This window comes from Harmonia axyridis, chromosome 5, assembly GCF_914767665.1.
Source record: "Harmonia axyridis chromosome 5, icHarAxyr1.1, whole genome shotgun sequence".
NCBI classification, from domain to species: Eukaryota; Metazoa; Arthropoda; class Insecta; order Coleoptera; family Coccinellidae; genus Harmonia; species Harmonia axyridis.
The window spans coordinates 43,961,794-43,971,005 of NC_059505.1; positions in this window are offsets into that span (position 1 = coordinate 43,961,794).

Here is a 9,212-nt window from a genome sequence, read left to right on the forward strand (position 1 = left end):
AGTTCGTGGCGGCGCCGCAATGTCATACTTGTCATTTCGATCTTTTTCCGTTGATTTTGATTGGATATTTTAATTGAAACCCAATACTGACCAATCAAAAGCGATGTGTAACCGAGTATGATCGTGCAAAGTCGTGAAACAAAACACGAAATGTGTACTGGAATGAATTCAAATATTTTAAATAGAGAGAGAGTTTATTGGTATTTCAATTACAAGAGTTGCTTCCATAGATCATAACTATAATGAAAGATATACATATTGTAGATCATTTTTCCGTTGTTTTTGATTGGATACATTAATTAAAACCCGATACTGACCAATCCAAAGCGATGTGTAACCGAGTATGATCGTGCAAAGTCGTGAAACAAAACACGAACCGTTTACTGGAATGAATTCAAATATTTATAAAAGAGAGAGAGTTTATTGGTATTTCAATTACAAGAATTACTTCCATAGATCATAACTATAATGAAAGATATACATATATAGGTACATAATGGCACAAAACTCATAAATAATAAATAACAAGAATCTTAATTTGTTGATAGCGCTGCCTACAGTTGACATAACGAAGCTTAACTAATATTCTCAAAATTGCCAAAACAAAAGCTAATCAGTTCATACACCTGGTTTTTAGACATCTTAGGAGTACCTGTAACTCATGAGCTTTGGGTCCAAATATTTGGTCCGTTTTAGCGTATCCTCTGCATACTGGTATGAATAGAACGCATGCGAATTGCGAGATGTCTACGCTACGAATTAATTCCGGTTAGCACCATGCAGTGTTTTACCGTAGTTACCACAGTAGTTTTGTCGTATTATTATCGCGTTGGTTTGCATCACAGAACACTAAATATATAAGAAGTGCTAACGCCGTGCTAAATCAAGGCAACAATATGGCCGATATTTTGTCCGCCATCACTGAGTGTTTTACATGGCGCGAAAATTTGAATATGAAGACATGGCAATTCATTGAAATTGTTGGAATATTTTTTGAATTTATTTTAGGTTATGCTGCTATAATTTCGAATTAAAACAAAAAATATCATTGAAAAGTTTTATTTATCAAAGGCAATTTACATATTTGCTTAAAATAATAATTATTCATAAAAATCAATACATAATATACATTATATTGGGAGATTTACACTATACCTGACTGAAAAAAATTACCTATTTATACCTACTTTATAAAATTATATCTAATGAACAACTGGATTGATACATTTCTGAAGCAATATTCAAATTTCTACACATATCTACCTGACCCTTAAAAATTTTTTGAAAAATAAAAGTTCTTTCATGGGAATATTGTGTCATTTTATTGATTGATTCGACTATGTAGATTACGAAAATGCTTGCAGTTGTGCGGTCAGTACATTATTTCATAAATTATAGGCAAAAATATGAAACTTTCAAAGAAAAAATTGATAATTTTCCCGAAGCTTCCACTTCTTCTGGCCATGGGCTACGCACTACGAAAATAAATTTTATGGATATATGGGGTGTACGTACGACGGTACAATTTTATAACTTTTTGTTTGATTTTCTCAGTGAAATATTGATGAAGAATGATGATTTTAACGTTTACATCGAGAACATATACTCCGACGAACATTTTAAAGGAGGGTTCAATGAGAAATATTTCTATTGGAAATTTTTGTAGTGGATTATTATAACGGGAATTCTGTCATAGCATCAGGTGGGTGATCCTTCGATCTACAAAGAAATATTAGTTTTATGGAAATAAACATAATTTATTCGAAATCCCACCAATAATCATCATCATTTATTATTACACTTCATTTATTTACGCATAAGTTATATTAATAATGCCGGAGAAAAATCCGTTTGAAGGGAAAATATATAGTTGAAATATAAATTGGAGTATCTAATTAATATATCGAATATAATTCTGCCTTAATAGTAATGAATGTGAATGAAATATGGATTTCTCTCGTCTTATACAGGGTTACTCTTGTTGTTTGTCGTATCTTCGTAAGGGATAGTATTGTTAGCTATTTATCGTAGAGAATGTTATGTTTCTTAAATCTAGCCAACATTTTCACGGGGCCGGAGGGAAATAGGGGCCCTGGGTGGGTTATATAAATAGATTATTGATCTGTCATTAAAACTGGAGTTTGAAAATGCAGGAAAAAGTGGGTGTGGCTTATCGAGAAATAGGAAAATCGAAAATTAAATAGTTCTTTCACTTGAAAATTGTAATTTTTTTACAATCGATCAGCCAACAATTTCACGGGGCCGGAGGGGAATAGGGGCCCTGGGTGGGTTATATAAATAGATAATTGATCTGTTATTAAAACTGAAGTGTAAAAATTGACGAAAAATCAAGGAAATTTTGCGGGAACAAGTTATGATAAATATTGTTAAAAATTATATGTCGTGTACCATTGATTCTTAGAATTAAATGTCGATATGGAAGGGACCGTGTTCTTCCGATGAGGGAGAATAGTATTGGGATGATCTGTAAATAATTGGGCGTGGTCAATTATAGGGGGCGTGGTTCGGATAAGTGGGCGGGGCTATCTTATAACAGTCGTATCTCCGTAACGGGAGGTGCTACGGAGGTGCGGATGGTACCGTTGGATTCGACGTCGATCCTAGATTACATTTCAGTCTTTACATCTCTTAGTTACTGTACAGGGGTATAGATAATGACATGTTAAAAAAAAGTTCCAGAAATCGCTCTAACCTAAGGAGATCTCGCCTAATGCTGTTAACATAATTTGGCAAGATCTCTTATATTTACTGAGTTACGTTATATCTGGAGAACTACGGACTCTAGAGAGGTGCCGATTGTATTTTCGAGTTCTCCAGGACCGGGAGCAACTTTTTCGTCATTTTTGAAATTTTCGAAAATCTCGAAAATTTCGAGAACCGTGGGTCTTAGCGAACGATTTTTGCCATTTTCGAGATCCCCTCGATCGTACCTTTCATTTGATACCAAACTCGACATGTTTCGGAATTTTCAAAATTACGCGTCGTGTGCCATTGATTCTTAAAGTTTTATGTGGATCTGGTAGGGTCCGTGTTCTTTCGATGAGGAATAATAGTATCGGGACGATTTCTAATTAAGTGGGCGTGTCCAATTATAGTGGGTGTGGTTTGAAAAAGTGGGCGTGGCTATCTTATAACGGCTGTATCTCCTCAACGGATGGTGCTACGGAGGTGCGGATGGTACCGTTGGATTCGTCGTCGATCCTAGATTACATTTCAGTCTTTACATCTCTTGAATACTGGACAGGGGTGGAGATAATGACATGTAAAAAAAAAGTTCCAGAAATCGCTCTAACCTAAGGAGATCTCGCCTAATGCTGTTAACATAATTCTGCGAGATCTCTTATATTTACCGAGTTACGTTATATCTGGAGAACCGTTGATCCTACAGAGGTGCCGATAGTATTTTTGTACTCTCCAGGTCCGGGAGCACTGTTTTACCGATTTTTGAAATTTTCAAAAATGTTGAATATTTCGAGAACCGTAGCACCTACAGAACAATTTTCGACATTTTTGATGTCCTCTCGACCGTACCTTTCGTTTGATACCAAACATGAAAAATCGTTGGATTTTTTTACTTTTTTTAAAATCGTAATAACTCGGAAACCGTTGATCCTAGAGATGAATTTTAAACATTATTCAGATCCATAATTTGAGACCTTTCATTTGATACCACATTCGACAATTTCTTTGGTTTGTTTACATTTATTAGAATCGTAATAACTCGAAAACCGTTGGTCGTACCGAACAATTGTTTACTTATTTGAGATCGATAATTTTGGACCTTTCGTTTGATACTGAATTTAACAATTTTTCGAGAATTTTTAAAACGTTAATAACTCGGAAAACCTTGATCCCACAGATGAATTTTAAACATTATTGAGATCCATAATTCGAGACCTTTCATTTGATACCGCACTCGTAAATTTTTTGGGTTTGTTTACATTTATTTAAATGTTAATAACTCGAAAATCGTTGGTCCTACCCAAGAAATTTAAACATATTTGAGTTCGATAATTTTATACCTTTCATTTGATACCAAACACGTGAGTTTATCAATTCTAAATTCATTTCAAATGTCGATTTTTTGAATGCCGAATCCACTATTTCATTGTATCATCTATCAGCCAACAATTTTACGGGACCGGGGGGGAATAGGGGCTCTGGGTGGGTAATATATAACGAGAATATTGATCTGTCATTAGAAGTTGAATACTGAACCCCTTATAAATTAATATATTGTATATACCTATAACATTTCAAGATATCCGAGTGACGTTTAAATTGAGAAAGTGGGAGTGGTTTGGAAAAGTAGGCGGGGCTATGTTATAACGGCCGTATCTCCGTAACGGGAGGTGCTACGGAGGTGCGGATGGTACCGTTGGATTCGTCGTCGATCCTAGATTACATCTCAACAAAAAAATTCTCTAGGTATGGGACGGGGGTTGAGATAATGACACGTTTTCTAAAAGTGCCAGAAATCGCTCTAACCTAAGGAGAACTGACCTAATGAGCTAACATAATTCTTCAAGATCTCTTATATTTACTGAGTAACGTTATTTCGGGAGAACCGTAGGTCCTACCGAATATTCTATGACATTTTTGAGATCCTCTCGGCCGTACCTTTCATTTGATACCAAACATGGAAAATGTTGGGTTTGTTTACTTTTATTAAAATCGTTATAACTCGGAAACCGTTGATGCTAGTCAAAAATTTGTTACATTACTGAGATCCATAATTTAAGACCTTTGGTTTGATACCAAATTAGTCAATTTTTTGGGTTTGTTTACATTTATTAAAATCGTAATAACGCGAAAACCGTTGGTCGTAGCGAACAATTTTTTACTTATTTGAGATCGATAATTTTGGACCTTTCGTTTGATAGCAAACACGTGAGTTTATTAATTTTAAATTCATTTCAAATGTCGATTTTTTGAAGGCCGAATCCACTATTTCATTGTATCATCTATCAGCCAACAATTTTACGGGACCGGGGGGGAATAGGGGCCCTGGGTGGGTAATATATAACGAGAATATTGATCTGTCATTAAAAGTGAAGCTTGAAAATTGATGAAAATTCAAGGAAAAGTAGGCGTGGTTTGATGAAAAGTGGGTGTGGCTTCTCTGAAAATAGGAAATTCGAGAAGAATATACCTATTTCTAGTAGAGAATACATTTTTTTCCAATCAACCAACAATTTCACGGGGCGGGGGGGGAATAGGGGCCCTGGGTGGGTAATGTATAACGAGAATATTGATCTGTCAGTTAAAGTTGAATACCGATCCCCTTTATAAATAAATATATTGTATATACCTATAATGCTTTATGAGAACCGACTAACGTATTATTTGGGAAAGTAGGCGTGGTTTGGAAAAGTGGGCGGGTCTATCTTATAATGGCCGTATCTTCGTAACAGGAGGTGCTACGGAGGTGCGGATGGTATAGTTGGATTCCCCTTCGCTCATCGATTATATTTCAACAAAAAAATTCTCAAGGTATGGGACGGGGGTAGAGATAATGACACGTTTAGTAAAAGTGCCAGAAATCGTTCTAACCTACGGAGAAGTCTCCTAATGAGCCTACATAATCTCGTAGATCATGTAATTAATTTTAATCAATCACCCAACAATTTTTCGGGACCGGAGGGGAATAGGGGCCCTGGGTGGGTAATATATAACGACAATATAGATCTGTCATAAAAAGTTAAATACTGAACCCCTTACAAATAATTATATTTTATATACCTATAATGCTTTATGAGAACCGAGTAATTTATAATTTGAGGAAGTGAGCGTGGTTTGGAAAAGTGGTCGGGGCTATCTTATAATGGCTGTATTTCCGTAACGGGAGGTGCTGCGGAGGTGCGGATGGTACCGTTGGATTTCCCGTCGATCCTAGATTACATTTCAACAAAAAAATTCTCTAGGTATGGTACGGGGGTAGAAATAATGACACGTTTAGTAAAAGTGCCAGAAATCGCTCTAACCTAAGGACAACTCTCCTAATGCGCTAACATAATTCTTCAAGATCTCTTATAGTTTATGACTTACGTTATTTCGGGAGAACCGTGGAAGGTAGAGAGGTGGCGATTGTATCATTGTACTCTACACGTCCGGGAGCACCTTTTGTGCGATTTTGAAAATTTTCCAAAATGTTGAATATAATATATAACGACAATATAGATGTGTCAAAAAAAATTAAATACTGAACCCCTTACAGATAATAATATTTTATATACCTATAATGCTTTATGAGAACCGAGTAATTTATAAGTTGAGGAAGTGAGCGTGGTTTGGAAAAGTGGTCGGGGCTATCTTATAATGGCCGTATCTCCATAACGGAAGGTGCTACGGAGGTGCGGATGGTACCGTTGGATTTCCCGTCGATCCTAGATTACATTTCAACAAAAAAATTCTCTAGGTATGGGACAGGGTTAGAGATAATGACACGTTTAGTAAAAGTGTCAGAAATCGCTCTAACCTAAGGAGAAGTCTCTTATGAGCTAACATAATTCTTCAATATCTCTTATATTTACGGAGTTACGTTATATCTGGAGAACCGTTGATCGTACCGAATATTCTAAGACATTTTTGAGATCCTCTCGGCCGTACCTTTCATTTGATACCAAACATGAAAAATTTCTGGTTTGTTTACATTTATTAAAATCGTAATAACTCGGAAACCGTTGATGCTAGTCAAAAATTTGTGACACTATTGACATCCATAATTTCAGACCTTTCGTTTGATACCAAATTAGTCAATGGTTTTGGTTTGTTTACATTTATTAAAATGTTAATAACGCGAAAACTGTTGATCCTACCCAAGAATTTGTGTTATATTTCAGATCGATAATTTCAGACCTTTCATGTCATACAACATTTAACAATTATTTTGAGATTTTTTAAAATGTTCATAACTCGGAAACCGTTGATCCTACTGATGAATTTGAAACATTATTGACATCCATAATTTAAAACCTTTCGTTTTATACAGCATCCTACAATTTCTTTGGTTTGTTTACATTTATGAAAATCGTAATAACTCGGAAACCGCTGGTCATATCGAACAACTTTTTACTTATTTCAGATCGATAATTTTAGACCTTTCATTTGATACTTAAATCAACAATATTTTTATTAATTTTCAATTCTTAATAACTCGGAAACCGTTTAACCCATCGAACAATTTAAGACATTTTTGATGTCGATAATTCTGGATCTTTCGTTTGATACCACACTCTACAATTTTTTGGGTTTGTTTACATTTATTAAAATCGTAATAACGCGAAAACCGTTGGTCGTAGCGAACAATTTATTACTTATTTGAGATCGATAATTTTGGACCTTTCGTTTGATACTGAATTTAACAATTTTTCGAGAATTTTTAAAACGTTAATAACTCGGAAAACCTTGATCCCACAGATGAATTTTAAACATTATTGAGATCCATAATTCGAGACCTTTCATTTGATACCGCACTCGTAAATTTTTTGGGTTTGTTTACATTTATTTAAATGTTAATAACTCGAAAATCGTTGGTCCTACCCAAGAAATTTAAACATATTTGAGTTCGATAATTTTATACCTTTCATTTGATACCAAACACGTGAGTTTATCAATTCTAAATTCATTTCAAATGTCGATTTTTTGAATGCCGAATCCACTATTTCATTGTATCATCTATCAGCCAACAATTTTACGGGACCGGGGGGGAATAGGGGCTCTGGGTGGGTAATATATAACGAGAATATTGATCTGTCATTAGAAGTTGAATACTGAACCCCTTATAAATTAATATATTGTATATACCTATAACATTTCAAGATATCCGAGTGACGTTTAAATTGAGAAAGTGGGAGTGGTTTGGAAAAGTAGGCGGGGCTATGTTATAACGGCCGTATCTCCGTAACGGGAGGTGCTACGGAGGTGCGGATGGTACCGTTGGATTCGTCGTCGATCCTAGATTACATCTCAACAAAAAAATTCTCTAGGTATGGGACGGGGGTTGAGATAATGACACGTTTTCTAAAAGTGCCAGAAATCGCTCTAACCTAAGGAGAACTGACCTAATGAGCTAACATAATTCTTCAAGATCTCTTATATTTACTGAGTAACGTTATTTCGGGAGAACCGTAGGTCCTACCGAATATTCTATGACATTTTTGAGATCCTCTCGGCCGTACCTTTCATTTGATACCAAACATGGAAAATGTTGGGTTTGTTTACTTTTATTAAAATCGTTATAACTCGGAAACCGTTGATGCTAGTCAAAAATTTGTTACATTACTGAGATCCATAATTTAAGACCTTTGGTTTGATACCAAATTAGTCAATTTTTTGGGTTTGTTTACATTTATTAAAATCGTAATAACGCGAAAACCGTTGGTCGTAGCGAACAATTTTTTACTTATTTGAGATCGATAATTTTGGACCTTTCGTTTGATAGCAAACACGTGAGTTTATTAATTTTAAATTCATTTCAAATGTCGATTTTTTGAAGGCCGAATCCACTATTTCATTGTATCATCTATCAGCCAACAATTTTACGGGACCGGGGGGGAATAGGGGCCCTGGGTGGGTAATATATAACGAGAATATTGATCTGTCATTAAAAGTGAAGCTTGAAAATTGATGAAAATTCAAGGAAAAGTAGGCGTGGTTTGATGAAAAGTGGGTGTGGCTTCTCTGAAAATAGGAAATTCGAGAAGAATATACCTATTTCTAGTAGAGAATACATTTTTTTCCAATCAACCAACAATTTCACGGGGCGGGGGGGGAATAGGGGCCCTGGGTGGGTAATGTATAACGAGAATATTGATCTGTCAGTTAAAGTTGAATACCGATCCCCTTTATAAATAAATATATTGTATATACCTATAATGCTTTATGAGAACCGACTAACGTATTATTTGGGAAAGTAGGCGTGGTTTGGAAAAGTGGGCGGGTCTATCTTATAATGGCCGTATCTTCGTAACAGGAGGTGCTACGGAGGTGCGGATGGTATAGTTGGATTCCCCTTCGCTCATCGATTATATTTCAACAAAAAAATTCTCAAGGTATGGGACGGGGGTAGAGATAATGACACGTTTAGTAAAAGTGCCAGAAATCGTTCTAACCTACGGAGAAGTCTCCTAATGAGCCTACATAATCTCGTAGATCATGTAATTAATTTTAATCAATCACCCAACAATTTT